Here is a 22900-nt window from a genome sequence, read left to right as displayed (position 1 = left end):
GAGAGGTGTTATTAGAACAGGAAGGGTGGAGCAGGTAAGCATGGAGGTTTGTTAGCTGTGCAGCTGGTCATTCACTTGGGAGTTGCTCAAATCAATTTTATGGCCACTAATTTCAATATTGCAATTATAAAATTTACTTCAAAGGCCATATGTATGGTATCTGCTCCCCATTTCGAGCTTGTCTTTCCCCCTCCATCAATATAATTCCACGGTGACTGCTTACCGGTTTTAAGCAGGCAAATCTTGAACTTTACATATCAAACAGGGATCTAACTTTCTAGAAAGTTATCTCTCAGGGTAAGATGTTTTCTCAGTCTTGGATTAAGCATAAATAGGCAGCTGAGCTATGAGCCCATTGCTGTCAAATCTTGATAAGAGAGATGCCAGGAGGCTTGAAGAAGAGGAATAAGAAAAACCTGATACAAAGCTGTGCTTCAGTACCCTAGCAAATTATGGGATATTTACAACCCATCTGAGTTGTCTGAAGTGCAAGCGGGTGTATTGTGGCAGTACGGAGATTGCGCCCTCCTTTGCGTACTTCAGCTGTTTGGCAAAACAGATTTAAAGCAAGAACCTTCACTCACAAATCAAAGGTGGGAAAGAATTCATTTAACAAAAAACCTCGTTTTCTTGAAATGACTAAGCCCATTCAGCAACTGCACTCCACAGCCATTGAAATAGAATCATTTTAGAATGGCGAGGGACACATTTTGCAGTCAGGAGCCTACACTTAGCAGCTGTAGGCCTTGGAGTCATCACTACTTGCCCTGGTTTCTTGCGTTTGTCTTTACAACAGTCAAACCAGAATAGCCTTTCTTCAGTCTTGTTCTAGAACAATGCGTGTACAAAATCATACCTTACAATGTCAGAGGGCTAAAGATGTAGCCAGCTAATTCAAAATAATGGTAATAAGAAGAAAGGAGTGAAAACAAGCCCCCAGTAGAAACCGGAATCCCTGCTACCCTCCACCCTAAGCAAGAACATGAGGTAAATGCAAAATTTTTTACTGAGTCCCAAATTCTCTTAAATGAGCAAGACTGAATCAAAACTTTTAATAGTCTCCAGGTTACTTTAAGATTTTTAAAATATATTTTATTTTTTAAAGTTCTTATTTGGTTATGTATGTTTGGCTACGTTGGGTCTTCGTTGCTGCACTCAGGCTTTCTCTAGTTGCAGTCCAGGGCTTCTCATTGTGGTCCCTTCTCTTGTTGCAGAGCTTGGGCTCCAGGGTGCATGAGCTTCAGTAATTGCAGTGCACGGGCTTAGCTGCTCTGCAGCCTGTGGGTCTTCCTGGACCAGTGTCTGAACTTGTGTTGCCTGCATTGGCAGGTGGATTCTTAACCACTACACAGCACCAAGGAAATCCTTATTTTATTTTTTTTAATTGAAGTATAGTTAATTTACAATTTTGCCTTAGTTTCAAGTGTACAACAAAGTGATTCAATTATATATATATATATTCTTTTTCAGATTCTTTTCCATTATAAATTATTACAAGATATTGAGTATAGTTCCCTTTGCTATACAGTAGGTCCTTGTTGTTTACTGTTTTGTATATAGTAGTATGTGCATGTTAATCCCAAATTCCTAATTTATCTCCCCACTTCTGCCCCTACTATTCCCTTTGTTAAGCATAAATGTGTTTTCTGTATGTCAGTCTGCTTGTTTTTTTAAATAAGTTCTTTTGTATCTTTTTTTATTTTTAATTTTTTAAAATATTTAACTTTATTATTAAAAAATAATTTGAAAAATATAAGAGCATCTCATTTCAAAACTACAAAGTGTGAGGGATAGAAAAAATGAATTAATCAGAAAAATATAAGGGATTCTATAGACTCTTCTATGTATGTTTTTAGATTTCACAAATAAGTTACATCATATGATATTTGTCTTTCTCTAACTTACTTCACTTTAATATGATAATCTCTAGGTCCAGCCTGTTGCTGCAAATTGCATTATTTCACTCTTTTTTATGGCTGAGTAATATTCCATTGGGTATATATACCACATCTTCTTTATCCATTCATCTGTTTATGGACATTTAGGTTGTCTAGGCTACTTCTTTGTTTCTCTGGCCATGATGAGGGTCTTGCAGGATCTTACTTCCCTGACCAGGGATTGAACTGGGGCCACTGTCGTGAAAGTGGAAGTCCTAACTATTGGACTACCAGGAAATTCCCTAGACTACTTCTTGAAAGAGGAGCAGTCAAAAGAATGACTTTACAAAAAAGTAACTGGAAATATAAGCAAGAAATAAGAGAAGAGGAAGAATTGAGAAGAGAAAAAAGAGGAGAAAGAGAGATAGAGAGGAGAGTATTTGATGTGCTGGGTATGGCAACATCTTAGAAACATCACTAGGAAATGACTGTTTCTTTTCCAGGAAGTTAAATTAAATATCAAAACATTTGGTTTTTCCATTTCTACTTTATTGTAAACTCCTCTGTTGTGATTCATTTTCTTCCAGAGTCTTGTCACACACCTAGCACATGGTGGCTGCTCCATTAATTGTGAAAGGGGGAGGGGTGGCAGGTTAATATTTACTTTTTTATTTTAAAATTTATTTTATTATATTTTTGAATAAATATTTTATTACAGACTGAATTATATCCCCCAACCCCCCCAAATCCATATGTTGAAGAAAGGTCTTCCACCTTCTTCAACATTGAATTATACCCTCAAATGTGACTATAGATAGGGCCTTTAAGGAAATAGTTAAGGTTATTAAGATGGGGCCCTAATCCATTAGGACTGATGTCATTGTAAGAAGCAAAGGAGGTAGAGAAGTGCATTCAGACCGAGAAAAGGCCATAGGACAACACAGCTAGAAGGCAGCTGTCTGCAAGGCAGAAAGGGATATCGTCAGAAACCAATCCTGCAAGCGCTTTGATATTGGACTTCCAGCATCTAGAACTGTGAGGAAATAAATTTCTGTTGTTTCAGCCACCCAGTCTAGAGTATTCTGTATGGCAGCCCAAAGACACTACGACAATATGGTTCAAAGATTAAAAGGTGATATGAAAAGTCTTCCTCCTACTCTTGCCTCTTCCCCAAATACCCTTCCCTGCCTTTCAAACAGCAGGAAGAATATTACTGAACAATTTTCTTACTGACTCATCACTAATGGGTCTATTAGTAATACAGTGGGCACTAATGGGTTGTGGGTAGTGATGTCCTTACGACATCACAAGTTATACAGGGCTTTGAACACTTCTTTTATCCTCACCTTGTGGTAACTTTCAATATTTTTTTATTTTTTTAAGAAAGATTAAGAAACAATTTCTTTGACTGGTTACCAGCAGTGATTGGAACAGCTTATGTGCTCATCACTAGTATCAGCTCCACTGATAGCTGATTACCAGTTCTGTTAACATTGTTTATAAAATAGGAGTTGTTAAGAGCTAAACAAGAGCTGAGCATTTTTGTATGAGGAAAGCACATAGGCTTTGATCTTTCTTTTACCTTTTCAGAAGTGCTTTAAATTTGTTGTCTAGTTTCTGGCTATGTTCTGGTAGTTGGGGTTGCTAGAGAAGTAATTTCCAGTTTGCATTTTGTATTCATAAATGACCATCTGCCTCTATGATTTCAGTCTAAAATTAATGGCTTTGCCAGGAGCTAACATTGCTTTGCTTGAGAGCTTAGTTATGGGCCTCCCAGTGCTTGCCTGTGAGAGTTTCAAAAAGTCCACCTCTTCTCAACTTATAAATTCCTTATTATCCTCCGTCGATGTAAGAGTTGTTACAGAAAACTAGTTAGAGCAGTATATTAAAAATGAAACAAGGAGCCCCTTTACTTAGGTAAAAGCTTTCCCACTAGACATGCATGTGATGTTCTCTGGAAATGCTCATTGTGGGTGGTGCTCAGGTTGATGGCTAGACTTTGAGAGTTCCTCTGACCTGCTGCCCACCAAGCATCATCACTATCACAGATTAAAACAAGAAAAAGAAAAATTGCTCTTTAATCCTCTTTGCTAGTACAGGAAGGGAGCAGATCCTTTCTTGCTGCTTAGGTTAGACTTAACTATACAGTAAAATATGACTATTTCTTCATTCTTAGTCCATTTAGGAGAAAGAGCCAGGCCTGCATGTACCTTTAGTTCTTGAGACACATGAGTCTGGAGTCTGATGAACCTGAGTTCAAATCTTGATTCCAGCACTCACTGGCCAAATGACAATATTCAAGTTTCTTCATGTCTCCAAGTCTCATTTTCCTTTAATGTAAAATAGAAATATTATTAATGGCTACCTCATAGGATTGATATGAGAGTTGAGTAGATGGTGGATGGGCAGAGGTTTCTACTGGGCCTTGCAGTGTAGAAGCACTCAATAGTTGTGTTTCATCAACCCCTCAGTATGCCCAACCTAGATAGCACATTAAAAAGCAGAGACATTACTTTGCCAACAAAGGTCCGTCAAGTCAAAGCTATGGTTTTTCCAGTGGTCATGTATGGATGTGAGACTTGGACCACAAAGAAAGCTGAACACCAAAGAACTGATGCTTTTGAACTGTGGTGTTGGAGAAGACTCTTGAGAGAGATCTCCTAAAGGAGATCAGTCCTGGGTGTTCATTGGAAGGGCTGATGTTGATGCTGAAGCTCCAATACTTTGGCCACCTGATGTGAAGAACTGACTCATTGGAAAAGACCCTGATCCTGGGAAAGACTGAAGGCAGGAGGAGAAGGGGACGACAGAGGATGAGATGGTTGGATGGCATCACCAGCTCGATGGACATGAGTTTGAGAAAGCTCCAGGAGTTGGTGATGAAAAAGGATAGCTGACGTACTGCAGTCCATGGGGTCACAAAGAGACATGACTGAGCAACTGAACTGAACCCCTCAGTGTCTGTATCCAGCATGGATTCACCAGAGGTGAGCAATCCTTTGGCGCACAGACCAATTTAGGACATATTGAATATTTATGAGCCACTTTAAAAATGGAAACTTAAATTATATTTAAGTCCTCTGGGAAGAATATATATCCATACAAATTAAATTACCTACTTTGTTTAATAAAAGAGTGATGATAAGAAAATGGCACTACTTATCCACAGAAATTCTGTTATCATGGTACCACTCTCTAATCTTTCATCCTCAAATTAGCTCATAAGCCAAAAGGGTCCCTTAGATCTTGGAACTCTGGAACAATGCTAATAGCTGACATATAATTTGACTAACTTGAATGACCCATTTTTTTGTCATCATCAATAAATCAATAAGTAGGACATGAAACCATACTGTATATCTTCAATATTGTTATTTCAAGTCTCATCCTCTTCTCAAAACACAAAGCATTTTATTTAACAAAATCTGTATCCTTTTTATTAAATGAGTCTACAAGAAATGTCTTTAAAATGGTGGTCTAAAACCAGAATCACACAAGGTTGTTAAAATGCAGATTTTTGAGGCAGGGTTGGTCCTGGGAATATGCAATATGAAGGTTCCAAATAATGCTAAAGTTAGAGAATTGTTGCCCTAAAACACACAGAGGTTGGCATTTCAAGGCTCCCTCTTGAATTTTCTTTCTTTCTTTTTTTTTGGCAATCAGTACAGAGGAGCCTGGTGGGCTACAGTCCATAGAGTCACAAAGAGTTGGACATGACTGAAGTGACTTAGCATAGCACGCACAATGTTAAGCTAGAACAGTCAACTCAAACTCCAGGCCCCACCTGCTTCTGCTTTCAAAGTGGGATTGAATATATGGAATAAGGTTTAGATCATTCTGATGTTTGTCTAGGAACCACTGTTTTGGAAATTCTGATTGGATCAATGTTTTTGTGATTGTTAACTTGTCCTTCTGACTATAAGGCAAATATCTTTCTTTTGTTAATTCTTTTTTTTCAAAAATAGATTACAGTAAGTTTTATCCTATCATGATTGTAAGACACATCTCAAGCTTTTATCTGATGGAGTACTTAGCACTCTGAACAATAATGAAACATTTGGAACTTTCAAGAACAATCTAGAAATTTCAGTTTTGCAAAAGTTTCTTAATACTCTAGGATGTGGATAAACATATCCTTTTCTCTAGGCTGGGTTAAACCAGATAACTCTCCTAAAGCACTAATCCAGATAAGTAATTTATGCCCTGTCTCATTTTCAAAACCAGAGCTTTGGAGAGGCACATTCTACTTTTCCTCAGTAAAGTCATCCTTTCCCACCTGATGGAGGAAGCCATCCTCCTTGGCTATCACCTCATTTGGTTCACTTATTTTTTAAATTAAATGATTTGGCTTCTCTGTAACTGGGAGGGGCTCAATTATCTTAAAAACTTCACTGGCTTCTTATTGAGTATTTTCAGCAATGACATACATTAGGACAAAGAATACTTCTCTGAAGGGCCTCAAGAAGGTAAGTCTCTTTTTGAATCACCTAGGGCTCAAGACTCAACTTCTCAGCAAGGATAGGTGTCCTTCCTATAAGTGGAAAAGTCAATATTCAGCAAATGTTCACTGCGTTAGAGTCCTAGGTCTCAGGGAACAAGAATGAATAAAGCATAGGACTTTGCTTGAAGTCATGAGCGGGAGACAACTCTTGTTTTAGTGGCTGTAATACAACATAATAAGGGCCCTCCTCGTAGGTGTTGAACCACGAGTCATAGGAACCACACGCAGGAAATGGTTAGTCTGCCTGGGAGGTGAGGATGTGGTAGAAGCTCAGAGCAAACATAACACAGGAGATGACAGCTGCATTTGGTTGCAGATGCGTTCCCATGATTGAAAGCATCTTTTTTGTTTCATATTGTGGGATGAGGGGGAAGGTGTGGTAGGGAAAGAGGTCTACCTGTTCATTTTCCATCTTTGATGAAGTATTTGACTTCTGGGAGTTAAAAGTTGGCATTTCTGAAGTGACACTTAAGATTAGTCATATGGTTTGCATTTGACAATGATTTGAGACATCAAATGATCTCTTTTACACTTTGGTTACATGATAATTCGATAGCTACTGTAAAATGGGTAAACCACTTGCCAAATTTTGAAAAGCATACCATCAATCCAAAGGGAGTGACATTGAATTTATATACAACCAAGAATTGCAAATGCAATTTCAGCACCAGCTTCTTCATCTGAGCAATTTGCCAGATCCTTTGCATAAATCAGTAGTTAAGATTATTTTTAAAGTTCCCCAATGATTTAATGATGCCATTTTCCTGTTATTGATTATACATAGACATTGGTAATCTGCACAGAGTCTAATCAATTTGTCCAGTTTATATGCTGAGACCCCTAGAGAAACCCAGGAATTTTCAGAGAAGGGTTATTTCGTTCACTTTCTTTCTCATGTCACCAGATAATTCCTCATGAACTCCATAAGGAAGTAATCTATGTGCCCTATCAGGTCTTTTATCTATTGTATCTTGTGACAAAATAATTCTACTGGTTTTGCTCTGAATCATTTTCTGTGAACTCACTTAACACAGACATAATTCTTTCCCCCTCGGACTGAGAAATACCCTAAAACTTGCTTAATCACTCCAGGCTGCTATTACTTTCAGGACAGCACCAGTGTATATGTAACTGTTGCCTTCATGAATTCTGGTTTATCACAGTGGGCATGCAGCAATAACCACCTTTCATGGGGTGGCCTGCAATTACTGTGTTTAATGTATGCCATTTACTTTGATCTTGCTCTTCACGGATGGTGTTGAAACCACAGTGCAAGGGCAGTAGCCCAAGGTTACTAACCAAGTGGGCAGGAAGATTGGGGCTTTAACTAGCCTTTGGTTTCTGAAACCTATTTTGATAAAACTCATAAAATAATTCTTTGGTTTCACTAAGTCCCTCACCTATTTATATTGACCACTTTAAATTAATTAAGTTTATTAGTTAAACTTATGTGATGGCTAGTGATAAAAACCCAACTCAAACTAGTGTAGTCAAAAATGGGAACCTCTTGGGGTTCAGTTGCCTGTGGGAGGAAGCAGTGTTACATCTAAGCCCAGACATAGTGGAGTCAGGGATTCCTGCTCTTCATTGCCCCCCTTTCTCTCCATCTCTTTTTTCCTGCACATCAGATAAAAAAAAAATGCTTGTAAGAATATGGAGAGAGCTTCCCTGATGGCTCAGCTGGTAAAGAATCTGCTTGCAATGCAGGAGACCTAGATTCAATCCCTGGGTTGGGAAGATCCCCTGGAGAAGGAAATGGCAACCCACTCCTGTATTCTTGCCAATAGAATTCTGTGGACAGAAGAGCCTGGTGAGCTGCCGTCTATGGGGTTGCACAGAGTTGGACACAACTGAAGCTACTTAGCAGCAGCAACCCACTCCAGTATTCTGGCCTGGAGGATTCCATGGACTGTATAGTCCATGGGGTCAAAAAGAGTCACCCTGCTTCCTCCCAAAGGCAACTGAACCCCAAGAGGTTCCCATTTTTGACTACATTAGTTTGAGTTGGGTTTTTTATCACTGGCCATCACAAAAGTTTAACTAATAAACTTAATTAATTTAAAGTGGTCAATATAAATACATAAGGGACTTAGTGAAACCAAAGAATTATTTTATGAGTTTTATCAAAATAGGTTTTTGAAACCAAAGGCTAGTTAAAATACCAATCTTCCTACCCAATTGTATATTGTCACCCTGCTTATTTAACTTCTATGCAGAGTACATCATGTGCTAGATGAAGCACAAGCTGGAGTCAAGATTGCCGGGAGAAATATCAATAACCTCAGATATGCAGATGATACCACCCTTATGGCAAAAAGTGAAGAAAAACTAAAGAGCATCTTGATGAAAGTGAAAGAAGAGAGTGAAAAAGTTGGCTTAAAGCTCAACATTCAGAAAACTAAGATCATGGCATCCAGTCCCATCACTTCATGACAAATAGATGGGGAAACAGTGGAAACAGTTGCAAACTTCACTTTGAGGGGGCTCCAAAATCACTGCAGATGGTGACTGCAGCCATGAAATTAAAAGATGCTTACTCCTTGAGAGAAAAGTTATGACCAACCTAGAGAGCATACTAAAAAGCAGACATATTACTTTGCCAACAAAGGTCCATCTAGTCAAAGCTATGGTTTTTCCAGTAGTCATGTATGGATGTGAGAGTTGGACTATAAAGAAAGCTGAGCGCCAAAGAATTGATGCTTTTTAACTGTGGTGTTGGAGAAGACTCTTGAGAGTCCCTTGGACTGCAAGGAGATCCAACCAGTCCATCCTAAAGGAAGTCAGTCCTGAATATTCATTGGAAGGGCTGATGTTGAAGCTGAAACTCCAATACTTTGGCCACCTGATGCGAAGAGCTGACTCATTGGAAAAGACCCTGATGCTGGGAAAGATTGAAGGCGGGAGGGGAAGGGGACGACAGAGGATGAGATGGTTGGACGGCATCACCAGCTCAATGGACATGAGTTTGAGCAGACTCCGGGAGTTGGTGATGGACAGGGAGGCCTGGCGTGCTGCAGTCCATGCGGTCACAAAGAGTTGGACACAACTGAGCAACTGAACTGAACTGAAGAATATGGAGACAAGGAACCCCTTGTACATTGTTAGTGTGAATGTAAACTGGTACAGTCATAATGGAAAGTAGTAAGAAGTTTCCTCAAGAAATTAAAAATACTACTATATGATCTAGGCTTCCCAAGTGGCTCAGATGATAAAGTGTCTGCCCGCAATGCAGGAGACTCAGGTTCAATCCCTGGGTCGGGAAGATCCCCTGAAGAAGGAAATGGCAACCCACTCCAGTACTGTTGCCTGGAAAATTCCATGAATGGAGGAGACTGGTAGGCTACAGTCCATGGGGTCGCAAAGAGTTGGACACGACTGAGCGACTTTACTCTCACTTTTAACTATATGATCCAGCAATCCAACTATCAGGTTTATATCCATAGGGAATGAGAACATTATCTTAAAGGGATATCTTCACTCCTGTGTTTATTGCAGCATTATTTACAGTAACCAAGGTATGGAAACAACCTAAGCGTCCATCAAAGAATAAATAAATCAATAAAATATAATGTATATATGTAAATTTACATATGGGCCTTCCCAGGTGGCTCAGTGGAAAAGAATCCACTACCAATGCAGGAGACACAGGAGACTTAGGTTTGATCCCTAAGTCAGGAAGATCCCCTAGAGTTGGAAATGGCAACCCATTCCAGTATCCTTGCCTGGAAAACCCCATGAACAGAGAAGCCTGGTAGGCTACAGTTCATGGGGTCACAAAGAGTCGGACACAACTGAGGGACTGAGCATGCATGCACATGTATATGTAATATTCAGCATTAAAAAAAAGATATCCCATAATTTGTAATAACATGCATGAACCCAGAGGGCATTATGCTTAAGTAAAATAAGCCAACAAAGAAAGACAAGTACTGCATGGTATCACTTACATGTGGAACCTAAAACAATAAAGAAAAAAAGGAAGTCAAGCTCAGAGAGTATAAGAGCATTATCAGAAACTGCAGGATGAGGGAAACAGGTAGAGGTTTGTGAAAAGTTAAAAGCGTTCTATGTTGAATAAGATCTTGGGGTCTACTATATTGCCATTGCCTTCTCCTGAATATATAACATACCAGCTATAAATGAAAACACTGTATTGTATAACTGAAATTTGCTGAGAGAGTAGAACTTAAATGCTCTCACCAAAAAGAATAAATATGTGAGGTAATGGCTGTGTTAAGCAAATGCAAAATGACTTCCTCCTCTTAGTCGGAAACAAAGCCTCCAGCAGTATCCTTGCTTGGTTTGGGTCACATGCTTATCTTTGGACTTAGTCAACTGTGGCCAAAAGAATGGGGTCCTACCACATGCAGCCCTCATTAGAACCTCTACATGTGTGAAGCCAGGGAGAGAGAAGTTCCCCAAAAGAAGGAAGTTAGCATTCCCAGAAGGAGGGTGGCATGGCTCCCATGCTGGGAGTCTTAAGTGAGATTACTAAATAGGAAGCTTCAGCCACCTTGTCCCTTTTTTATAAGGGGATCTTCTCATATAATTTTGACTTGCATATTCATAAGGATAGAATGCATTTACCATGCCCCTAATTTAAATTACAATTTCTGATTTTCTTATGTCTTAACCACACTTCCTTATGCTATATCTCACCTAGCACGATGCCTAAAACCCAGGGGATGTTCAACCACTATTCTTGAAAGTATAAATGCATTTCACCCACTTTACTGTCATTCCACTGCTTCAGTTGCAAAATAATGTATTTGACACTATTACCCCTCTAAAAGGGAACTTCCCAGGTGGCGCAGTGGTAAAGAATCTGCCTGCAATGAGGGAGATGTGGGTTCAATCCCTGGGTTGGGAAGATCCCCTGGAGTAGGAAATGGCAACCACTCCCGTATTCTTGCCTGGGAAATGGCATGGACAGAGGAGCCTGCTGGGCTACAGTCCACAGGATTATAAAGAATCAGACATGACTGAGTGACTGAGCATACACCCCTCTAAAATAATATGTTAAACTGGTAAGAATTCTGTGTTTTTTCCCCAAGAAAATAACAGTTGTAAATGTAGTTCTAACCCCAGCTCTGCAGCTTACTAAATGACTTCAACCTCCTGACACTGTGGATGACGAGATGTGTATGTAACAGGAATAAAAGCCAGAGCAAGGAGTCTCATAGAAAGAACTTTAATCCATCAAACAAAAGTAATTAAAAGCAATTCAAATCTTTACTGGAGATTCTTAGAAAATATGTAAGCAGATCTAATTTGTAATTCTAACCATATATACTTTCTTCATTCCTGTTGTTCTTAATTATTGAACTGTACTCCTGAATGTCCCCTATGTGCCACACATGCTTCCAGAGTGGACAAAGTTCCAATGCCATAAGAGCTTGTATATCTTCCTTGCCTCCCCTTGCACTCAACTCTTAACCTTAAACTGCCTGTCCAGTGCAGCCAGATGGGACTCTTGACTTCCATGACCTCCTCTTCCCTTTCAAGGTCTTCTTTAATTCTGTGCTTTTTAAAAAAGTTTATTTTTCTCCAACAAGTATCTTGATCTTTACGTGTGAAATCTAATGACTCACAGGCAGCTCTTATCCTCTCTGGGACTTGATGAGGATGAGGATGGGCAGGGAGAAAGAACTGATCTGCAAAGGGTGGCTTTTCCTTAGTACATAGAGTAGGCTGCAAACAGTGTAATAAATTTCATTATCTTTCCTGTTTACTGCATGGCATTTCAAAAAGTATTTTTCTATAGAGAGTGAAGAAAGGGAAACATGAGTTGGGGGAAGGAAGAGGAAAGGATCATAGATAATAAAAGAATGGTTGGCAGCTGAGGAAATGAGAGAGCAAAGAGATTCCAGGTAACCTCTCTGCCCCTTGCCCTCTCCTTCAGCTCCCCAAGTGCCGTGTTTGCCAGCCTTCCTCTTCCACAGGGAAATGCTGTCAGCTGCTCCCCCCACCCTCCCTTTCTCTTACTCCTGTCCGCTGTTGACAGAATTTAGTTTTGGAAAGGTGTAGAGTGGGAGATGGAGAAGGAAATGGCAACCCACTCCAGTGTTCTTACCCGGAGAATCCAAGGACAGGGGAGCCTGGTGGGCTGTCATCTCCAGGGTCGCACAGAGTCGGACACGACTGAAGCGACTTAGCAGCAGCAGCAGCAGAGTGGGAAAAAAAATGCAGAAAAATGGTTGAATGCAAAAGGAATCATAGGAGTTAGCCAGGAGAATGTCTTAAAAATAATATTCCATGCTTTGAGGTCATTGATATTCTTCTCTAATCTATAGGAACCTAATCTGGTAACTTCGTTTGGCTTTTCCAACCAGGCATCTCTTCTCCAAATATACCAGAAGAAAGCAAATTGACAACTTTCAAATGATCAACTTTCACGTATGCTGATGAAATCTATAGGCTTCACTTCTTGAAGTCCAAGAGTATTTCTTTCTATATATATCAAAAATACTTTTGAATTCTTAAATGGAGTAAGCTTGTATTTGAAAGAAATACATGTTTAACTTGTTTCAGGGTTAAAGCAGAACCGTCTGTGAGCTGCTGCTGAAGCACTGTGAGGAGACCATGCATATTTTCAAATCAACTTTGAAGAATTCATGAAACCTGGAAGGGGTGTATTGGTACACTGCCTATAGCTGAGCCTCACAAAAGCTTATCACAGGGTTAGAAGAAATTGATGTAAACTCGCATGAACATCAGAAGTTTCCTTTTATTGGGACACTTTTTGCAGTTTGGGAAGTCTCTTATCTTTTAAAGCCCTGAGTTGCAGTTTAGTTAATAGGCATTTAAATCTGGCACTAGAAGTAGTTGAGATTTTACAGTTTCCCTGCCAGACCCTCATCACTAGAATTTCTGGATACCTTCTTATTATATTTTTGACAGTTGCCTCACTCAAACGGGTGCAGTCTTTTAAATTTCTGCCTAAATTGCGCTGGCATCTTCAGATATACTGGCAGCATTTTAAAAGCAACTTATTTAAAAGAATATGTGAATTTGAAAAAAAAAAGCATAGTATATGCAAACTCTTGGATCAGAGTGTTTGGATATGTTTTATATATAGCATTTGGCAGATACCTAGCTGTCACTCAAAAAAAAAAATTAGCTAATGTTCAAGTTAATCTCAAATACCTACCTGAAGTCGGATTCATTTTTTTCCCAAGTTGGTCTGATAACTAAATAGTTTGTATTGATGTGATGGGAGGAAGTGGAATGAAGGAAGTGTTTCCAGTCATTTAATTTAATTTCATATGTTTAAACATTTACAGTGAGCATTAGAGAGTTCTTTAAGCAAATGTTGAATATCAGTCTGCCATTTAACATTACGTTTAATGTCCCCTAATCAGATTGACGCTGAAAAGGACAACAGTCATTCTTAGTGGTAATCAGCTCAGGTCCAAATTCATCTTTATTTTGGCCATGAATAATCAAATGCTGATGACCACCTGTGCTGATTGAAGTGGTTATCTTATTCTGTTTGGGTTGCTATAATAAAATGTCAGAGACTGGGTGGCTTATAAACAACAGAAATTTATTTTTTACAGTTCTTGAGATGAGGGAGTCCAAGATGGAGGTGCCAGCAGGTTAGATGTCTGGTGAGGGCCTGCTCTGCTTTGTACCTGGTGGCTTCTCTCGGTGCCCTCACCAAAAGAAGGGCACCGAGAGAAGGGAAGGGACTAGGTGGAAGGGACTAGGAGCTCTCTAGCATTTCTATCGGAGAAGGCAATGGCACCCTACTCCAGTACTCTTGCCTGGAAAATCCCATGGAGAGAGGAGCCTGGTGGGCTGCAGTCCATGGGGTCGCTGAGGGTCGGATACGACTGAGTGACTTCACTTTCACTTTTCACTTTCATGCATTGGAGAAGGAAATGGCAACCCACTCCAGTGTTCTTGCCTGGAGAATCCCAGGGACGGCGAAGCCTGGTGGGCTGCCGTCTATGGGGTCGCACAGAGTCGGACACGACTGAAGCGACTTAGCAGCAGCAGCAGCATTTCGACACCAGTCACCTCCCAAAGACCCCCACCTCCTAATACCACCACACGGGGCATTCAGTTTTCAACCTATGAATTTTGGAGAGACATAAACATTAGACCATAACAGCTGTGGATCAGAAGTCAACAGGATTTAGGGGTTTTGAGGGAGGGTAGTTTTGGGGGAGCTTGTAAAAGTCTTTCATGGGATTAAAGCAGAGCAGGAATTCACATTCTTGGTGCTTGAAATTTATCCTTAGTGTATACATGGGGGTTTAGGACAACTGACTCTTAATGGACAATGTTGATTGCCTAACCTGGATATTTTCTTTTTCTCCCTTTTTTATCAGAACTTTGATTTTGTTCGGGTATTTCTTCCTTCCCCATATAGTCATGTGTTTCGAGAGTAGCTGACCCCAATCCTGGCTCTAGGGATGGGCCTGACTGGCTGACATATCAGCCTCACTCCCTTTGTTAATAATCTGATTCAGTGATAGACATGTGGCTCAGCTGTGGACAATGAAACCAGAGGCAAAGTCTGCTGGTGAGGGTAGGAGAGTTCTGAGGAGCATTCCTAAGAAAGAGTTATTAAAAAATGTTGCTCTATTTCTCTGAATGTTATTGTATCTGTATGTGATGCCTGGAACAGCTGCAGCCATTTTACAACTATCCTGAGGATAATGCAATACTGAGAAAAACACAGAGGAATCGGAAATAACGTGGATCTTTGATGACAATGATAAGCCACTGAATCAACTAACTACCTCTAGACTTCTTCCTTTGTGAGATGATAAACTTTCCTATTGTTATGCCATTGGATTTCTTTTACCACCAGCCTAACAGACCATGACTGATAAAACTATCCAAGAGGAGCCTTGGTTGGAGTCTTGGCTGATTCAGTTGCTGAAATAGCTTTTCTAGTGCCAGAACTTAAAATAACGTAGGCTCTAACTATTCTATCAAAGATGAAAGTTGTATAAGACAGCTTAGTTGGAGTCTATGCCATGTTGAGTAAGAATCAAAGTTAGTCTCTGTGATCCGAGGTGATCCAACAAAGTTCATTGTCAACTAAATAGGGCTACAAGCACCTCTATTTCTCAGGAGTACTTTCAAGATAAATTAAATTATATAGTTTAAAAGTGCTTTTAGAAGAAAGATACATCATGAATTCAAATAATGACAGCCCTTTTTCACATGTCTTTATATCTACATAGGAATGAAGGCTTGTAATGTTTCCTCTCCTGAGCCTACAGGGTAATCATGTTTGCATGCTATTATAATTTCAGCGGTAACAGTGAAAAAAGACTAAGGATGTTCTACAAAAAATGTTTCCCCAAATCCAAATATCCACACATATGTAACACATTAGTAGTGAAAAGTGGGTTGCCATGCTTTTCTCCAGGGGATCTTCCTGACCCAAGGATTGAACCTGGGTCTCCCCCATTGCAGGGACATTCTTTATTGTCTGAACCACCAGGGAAGCCCCACATAACAAATTAAGCATATAGAATTTCAGTGCCAGAATTCTGACACACTAGTTGAATACTCATTCTTTGATATCATATAAAAATCCATAGAATATTTCTGAAGCAAGTTTGAAGAAGTTAAAATTTAATTATTTTTAAGAGGCAAAACATGACATGCTTATGAATTGTTTAGTCGCTAAGTCGTGTCCTACTCTTTTTGACCCCATGGACTATAGCCCACCAGGCTCCTCTGTCCATGCCATTTCCCAGTCAAGAATACTGGAGTGGGTTGCCATTTCCTTCTCTAGGGGATCTTCCTAATTCAGGGATCAAACCCCCATCTCCTGTTTTGGCAGGTGGATTCTTTACCACTGAGCCACCAGGGAAGCCCATGCATATGGATAGAAGGATTCAAATTGAAACATGCTAAATTTTTATGAGCAGAAGAATGAATGAATATGTTGGAATATTATATAGCAGAGAAAATTAAATTAACAGAATTTACATACATTCACATAAAGAGACTACATATATATATATACACATATATAACCATGAACAGAAAAAGCAGGTTGTAGAATATATACAATATGATTGTATTAATACAAAGTATAGGGCCATATAAAATGAAATTATTCTTCAGGGATACATACATTTATACATTGGGCTTCCCTGGTGGCTCAGTGGTAAAGAATCTACCTACCATGCAGGAGACATGGGTTCAATCCATGAATTGAAAAGATCCCTTGGAGGAGGAAATGGCAACACACTCCAGTATTCTCGCCTGGTGAGCTACAATCCATGGGGTCACAAAAGAGTTGGATACGGCTTAGTGACTAACCAACAATATTTATACAGTAAGTATTAAAAAACTCTCATATTGATGATAATCACATCGTTTAGGATAATTGCTTCCTCCGTGTATTAGCAAAGGGAATGAGATTGGAAGGAGAGGCATTTGGTACTTCAAGCTTTAAATTATATTGGAAATATTTTATTTCTTAAGTTGAATAATGAATTCATGAGTCTTCACTCTATAATTTTTAAAAAACTTTTTGTCTGAAATGTATAATATATTAAAAAAAAAATCTCAGTTTTCTGCACAATGGGAGTGCTAACAAATTTCCCAGCTTTGTGAGGATAGGATTCTCTCTTTCTGTCTAAAAGATTCTAGCTTTCCCATTCACTGTAATGTTTTCTAACTATATAGGGATGGAAGCTTCTTAGAATCTATATAAGAGAAGTAGACAAACATGCAAATTTAGTCAGATTATCTGACTGATATATCATAATGTATTATTTTTCTTTTAATACATGTCTGATCACTAGACACTATTGTAGCAGGATAGGTGATACTACTTGAATACTCGTCTCCTGGCAAGATAATTAAAATTGTCTTTATCTTTTGTTACTATCAGTGCATCATCCCATTGCATCTTGCAATAACTTCTCCTTCAGACTGTACACTGCACACCTCTCTTCCACAGCAGTTATATTTATTTGTGTGATTATTTTGTCAAGGTCTGTTTTCCAGACAGGATTGCAATCTCCAAACAGTCAGTGATTATCAGTTTTGCTCACTATTATATTCCCAGAGCTTAGTAAAGTGTCTGGCTCAGAATAAGTGTCCAATAAAACTGGTGGAATGGATTGAACAAAATAGAATTGCATCACTTTTTCTTTCTCACTGTAGCCTACTAACATTAAGACCTTTTCAAATTTTTTCCCAAGTGATATGAGAAAATGGTTTACTATCTTCTTTTTCACCAAATCCCTCCACTTTATTTTTTTAAATACTTCATATCATTACTCGACTATTTTATTTTAGGTTTCCCCAAGCTAAAGCCTGACTTGGGTACAGATGATACCAGGAAACATAGGGAAGACTTGGGAAGGGTGAGGCATCAAAGAAGAAAAGCCAGGGAGGGAGACTGGAGCAATATCTGGACCTGAGGAGAAGGAGCCTGGAAATTTATACCTGCAACTGACTGGCTAGTCCTCATTTCTTGATATAAACTGCATGGAAGAATTGGGAGAGATACTGGAAATTAAGCCAGTCAAGTCAATCAGCCACTATTTCATTGCTCATATAGGTTCTGGGGACACAATGTGGCATAGAGGTTGAGATCTAGATTATAGAGTCAGTAGCCAGATGTTTTACTCTTGCCTCTTCCACTGCCTTGGGTTGTTAGATATGGGTCTCTGACTAGGGATTTCACCCAGGCCCCCTCCATTGGGAGCATGGAGTCTTAGCCACTGGACTACCAGGGAAGTCCTGTGGTGATTCATCTGCTTTTTTTCCCAACTGGTTTAAAAAAAAAAAGAAAAAAGAAATCTTGTTTCTTTGCTTTTTCATTATTCCTGGTGGTTCAAATGGTAAAGAATCTTCTGGCAATGAAGGAGACCCAGGTTCGATCTCTGGATTGGGAAGATCCCCTGGAGAAGGAAATGGCAACCCACTCCAGCATTCTTGCCTGGAGAATCCCACGGACAGAGGAGCCTGGTGAGCTACAGTCCATGAGGTCAAAGTCTTGGATAGTAGGAAATTCAGGTCTTCTAACAGGATAGTAGAGATGATCATTTAAGCTGGAAAAAATTTCAGTGGCATTCATATCTAAAGTCTTACATGTCCATGCAGAGAGTGACCCAGCTATATGAAATAGTGGGGAGCTAATGGCATTGGAGGGAGGGTTGAGAGGGATGGGTTAGAACTAAGTATTTTATGTAATGAACCTTGGATTTACATGGATTTGCAGTCAATGTTATTTGAATTTACAGTTGTATTGATGTTACACTGAATGATAATATTAATTTAGAACCACACAATTCTGTGGAGCAGTTCACATTAAATCTCATTCATGTTGTTTTTATTGAAGTAAGTTGCTCTACTAGATCTGTTCCTGTAGTCCTTGGAAAGGTGTGTCCTCTATATAGGTACTTATAAGTCATTTGTTCAGTATTTATAGCTATGTACGGAAGGTGTGATAGTGGGAGGTGTGATTAAGCGAGGAAACTAATTTTATTTATGTAGCTTATTGAGAATTATATTTCTTTATTTTATAACTTTGGCATATAAGAGAGTTAGCTTAAAATTCTTAAGGCTAAAAATATTAAAACATTTTTCTTATAAAAATTGTACATTCATCTTAAGAATCTGGAAAATACAGAGAATAATAAGTTAAAAAGTTGAAATTATTACTAATACCACTAATATTTTTATCTTAGAAAATCTCCCTGTGTGTACGAATATAAAAGCTAAGATGTTTAAAGTTGTTTTAAGCTATTTGAATTGTTAATTTTAATATTTATGATATATAAGGTATAGATATCTGTAACATATATATCTTTATACATATACATTCATCTTTAAGATGTATCTGTATGTATGTCGAAGAATTGATGCTTTTGAACTGTGGTATTGGAGAAGACTCTTGAGAGTCCCTTGGATCACAAGGAGATCCAACCAGTCCATCCTAAGGGAGATCAGTCCTGGGTGTTCTTTGGAAGGACTGATGTTGAAGCTGAAACTCCAGTACCTTGGCCACCTGATGCAAAGAGCTGACTCATTGGAAAAGACCCTGAGGCTGGGAAAGATTGAGGGCAGGAGGAGAAGGGAATGACAGAGGATGAGATGGTTGGATGGCATCATCAACTTCGATGTTCATGGGTTTGGGTGGACTCCGGGAGTTGGTCAGGGACAGGGAGGCCTGGCATGCTGCTGTTCATGGGGTCGCAAAGAGTCAGACACGACTGAGCGGCTGAACTGAACTGAAAGTGTACTAAAGCAGTTTGACTTTTATTTACATTCGGTTAGGTTAGTCAGACAATCTTTCCTTATTGGATATTTTATCAGATTTCTATAAACATGGCATTGTTTTCCAAAAAGAAATTAATTTGAACTATATATACATATTATACATGATATACAACATCTTTGTTTAAATGACCAAGTTATGTCTTTTACCTACAGGTATTAAACCTAAAAAAACCACATTTCCTTTCAGTAGGGTTTCTGTTAAGTTGATAGTACTCATTTTTTAAGAAGACTTATCTGATTTGAAATTGAATGTTTGTTCTCTGGTTTTGCTTTGGGTCATTTGATATTGACTTGGAGAATAGCTTGCCTGGAGCTTTCCTAAACCCACATTGAAACCATTTCCTCATCTGGTGATTTTATGTCAGAAAAGTTCTGTGAACTTGTATAACATTTGCTCCCTGGCACAATGTTACCGTGTTACCTGGGGAGAATGGTAAATTGAATCTTTTTTAACAGTATATAACTCCTAAGTCTAACACTGCCAAGAATATGAAACTCTAAATCCCTAGCCTGTGTAAATGTGTAATTATCTGTGAAACTAGATTTTTTTTTTTTTTTTTGAGTCAAAATAGTTTTGTCCCCATCACCTGTAGGTAATTAGTTGGGATTACAGGGTGCATCTGGCCATCCTTTTAGAAATCAGTCTGTTATGCAGAATAAGTTTTCTGAGCCTGGAAACAGCCCCCTACTAACCTTGGTGAAATAGCAGTAGCACTCAGAGCAACTCTGCCTTGATTAAAAGTTAATGGTGATGTGAGCAATGGGAATTAATTATGAACTGTGAAATCTATGTCTGATACATTTAAGAAAAAATGAAAGCTATGGCTGCTCAAAAGTGACTTCTTTCAGTACATTTTGAGTTTCCTTCATACAAAAGAAAAATGTTTAATTGATTTAAGAGCCCTTTTCTCTTAAAGAACAATGTTAACTACATGTTTTGTTTTTCTATGATTTAAAGAAAATCTCAAATAATGCCTTCTTCCAAATAATTCTAATAAAATTGGCAATGCAGTCTTAATTTTGTTGGCAATTTGAGTACAAGAATGTTTATATCTTATTGAAGGCTTAGGACAATGAGAATGAAATCAGAAGAGGTTTGCTATTTGCTATTCTCTGTTATTCGTTTAATATTTGAATTACATGAAGTATATTTTGCATGAAATATTTCAGTATGAAGGAACAGATGCTGGGGAAGATGTAAAGCAATCCCTTTGCCTTGGGAATTTTTTCTCTCATTTTTCATGATTTGGTATTTGGTGTTCTTCCAAGGTATTCTAGATACTTCATGAGGTCTGGGAAGAATGAGATGACAGGCATATTGGAAGTGATTATTTTTACAAATGGCTTCCTTCAGGAACTACCCTCCAGATTTCACTACCCTACGTTTTGAAAGTAAAATCTTGATGTAAGTTATCTAAATCTGAAATATTTGTGGGGTACATTTTTTTCCTCCACCCCCCTTGCCTGTCTGCCTTCCTCTTTTCTCTCTTTCCTCCCTTCTGTTCTTCCTTCCTTCCGTGGAAAGGGAATGCTGCCTGCCATTTCAGTAAACAGGGAATGTTGTCTGCCATCAAGCCATGAGCCCCCTGCAGTGACCAAATGTATGCCCCGAGGGGAATTCAGGATGCAGAAAACCAGGAAACATTTGGTGCTCTGGATACCAGCCCTAGATAGTTAAGACGCATATCTAAGGAATAATTTCAGTGAAGCCAGACTCTTGCACCTTCCCATACATAGAAAAGCATGAAAATCACTAAATGGAGATGTCTATTCTTTATGGTTAGCAGTAATCTTTTAATGTCCAACTACATGTTTTTTTCAACTACATGTTTATTGTTTTTTTTTCAACAAAAAAATCCTATATATCATCCCAGCTCCTCCCTTATCTCTTTGGAGCAGTTCCTCAGAACTATCTGAGAAGCTATCTCCCAGACTATACTTTTCAATAAGATCCTCAAATAAAACTTAAACTTTAGGTTGTGCCTTTTTCTTCAGTCGACCTTCCCTTCTTTCCTTCTGTTCTTCTTCCTTCTCCTTCATCTATGTATTCAATCATTTATTCATCCTTCATTATTGATTGCCTTCTAGATATTCATTACATTTAGTTCTTCGTGGAAAGTGATCAAATAAAACAAAGCCTCAACTGAGCCCTTATTTAATCCCTCTAAAAACCCTATGTTTAAGGTTATTATTATTCTTGACTACTTTGAAAAAATTGAAGCTTGGAGATATTAAGTCCTTTTTGCCTAAGGTCATTGAGCTAATAAACAAAAGGTCAGGGTTTTTTCTTCTGTCTTTTCCCACTGTGCAGCAAACCTTCTCCCAATATATCAGAGATGACTCCACCCAGTTCTGTCATTTTCCAGAATAAAAGCTCATTATGCTACACTATTCTGCATTCAGACATAAAGACAGAAAAATGTGTGAAAGAGAAAGTGTTGGCGGCTTTAAACAGAATCAAGTAAACTTCAGATGAATCCATGATGACAAAAACTTTGGGAAATAAGAATAACTACCATTTATTGAGTGCTGTTACTGTTTCCATTATTTCCCCATCTGTTTGCCGTGAAGTGATGGGACCGAATGCCATGATCTTAGTTTTTTGAATGTTGAGTTTTAAGCCAGGTTTTTCACTCTCCTCTTTCACATTCATCAAGAGGCTTTTTAGTTCCTCTTCACTTTCTGCCATAAGGGTGCTGTCATCTGCATATCTGAGGTTATTGATATTTCTCCCAGCAATCTTGATTCTAGTTTGTGCTTCATCCAGCCTGGCATTATGAAGAATGTACTCTACATATAAGTTAAATAAGCAAGGTGATAATACCGCCTTGACATACCCCTTTCCTAATTTTGGACCAGTCTTTTCCACGTTCTGTTCTAACTGTTGCTTCTTGACCTGCACACAGGTTTCGCAGGAGGCAGGTAATGTGGTTGGTATTTCCATGTCTTTAAGAATTTTCCACAGTTTGTTGTGATCTGCACAGTCAAAGGCTTTAGTGTAGTCAATGAAGCAGAAGTAGATGTTTTTCTGGAACTCTTTTGCTTTTTCAATGATCCAGTGGATGTAGCAATTTGATCTTTGGTTCCTCTGCCTTTTCTAAATCCAGCTTGAATATCTGGGAGTTCTTGGTTCATGTACTGTTGAAGCCTAACTTGGAGAATTTTGAGCATTACTTTGCGAGTGTGTGAGATGAGTGCAATTGTGTGATAGTTTGAACATTCTTTGTCATTGCCTTTCTTTGAGATTGGAGTG

Source organism: Bubalus bubalis, chromosome 6, assembly GCF_019923935.1.
Source record: "Bubalus bubalis isolate 160015118507 breed Murrah chromosome 6, NDDB_SH_1, whole genome shotgun sequence".
Lineage (NCBI taxonomy): Eukaryota > Metazoa > Chordata > Mammalia > Artiodactyla > Bovidae > Bubalus > Bubalus bubalis.
Note: the sequence above shows the minus strand (reverse complement) of the source record.